Source organism: Vigna unguiculata, unplaced genomic scaffold (genome assembly GCF_037176805.1).
Source record: "Vigna unguiculata cultivar grain cowpea cultivar isolate G323 ecotype 2 unplaced genomic scaffold, ASM3717680v1 ptg000164l, whole genome shotgun sequence".
NCBI classification, from domain to species: domain Eukaryota; kingdom Viridiplantae; phylum Streptophyta; class Magnoliopsida; order Fabales; family Fabaceae; genus Vigna; species Vigna unguiculata.
In genome coordinates, this window is record NW_028196803.1 from 41,555 (window position 1) to 42,560 (window position 1,006).

The 1,006-nt window shown below is 28.3% G+C and overlaps 1 non-coding gene across 1 annotated transcript; it reads right to left on the reverse strand.

Moving 5' to 3' along the window:
* Nucleotides 1-231: 231 nt before the first annotated feature.
* On the reverse strand, nucleotides 232-302 carry TRNAC-GCA (transfer RNA cysteine (anticodon GCA)). Its single transcript has one exon. It is a non-coding gene; the product is annotated as a tRNA-Cys (tRNA).
* Nucleotides 303-1,006: the final 704 nt, after the last annotated feature.

Genomic DNA, 1,006 nt, shown 5'->3' on the forward strand with positions numbered 1-1,006 from the left:
GTTGTGTAGTGAACGAACTATCATTTCTAAATTTATGGATTCCTTTTCACTACTAGAATCTTTCCTTGAATTCGAGACAAAAATATTTACAACATTTTTTAAGCTACTGATGCTTATAATTTCGAATCAAACGCAATTCTCAAGACTCCTTTTCCCTCGCTTGCTTCTGTTGGAAAAAAAGTTTTCTAAAAAAACGTAATATAATCTTTCATTTACAGTTTCTTATCGATCAGGCGACACCCGGATTTGAACTGGGGAAAAAGGATTTGCAGTCCCCCGCCTTACCACTCGGCCATGCCGCCAATAAAAATATAGATATGAAGTTTTTGAGAATACTCCCCCCTTTTCTTTCTATTGAAAAATTGAAAAACAATCTTGAGACAAATCGCAACCGTTAACTATTCTTTTATGAATTATTCTTGAATATTTGAATAGAAATTTTTTTTTCTTAATGAGATCAGAAAATAAAAATTGATACATAACCAATCAATATTGCTTTTTTTTTAACTTTGTTCATTCTAATTATAACAGCAACTTTCAATATATGTAAACCCTAGAATATCAATTTGATCTGTTACACAGATATTATCTAATCGAGTATCTTATCCATATCTATATAGATATAGAATACCAATACTATACGGTATTTTCAAGAAATTATCGTGCTTATTCTTTTTTTACAATTTTCAATAGAAAATTTGTAAAAATTCACACAACATGTTATGTGTTTGTTATCCTGAACAAATATGACTGCAATAAAGTTAGAGACAGATCTATAGCTGCAGTTAAATATATGCATGTTTCAAAAATACAAGCCTTATTACATTACACATAACATACTCTAATCATATTCTCCCCAATTCTCTCCAAAATACTTCACTTCAAAATATATCTTTTCTTGACAATTTCGAATGGATTTTTTTTTGTATCCAATTGAATTTGAATATGTAATATCATAATAATGATAGAAATGAAATGCATTTTTTTAGATTCCTAAAAAAAATAT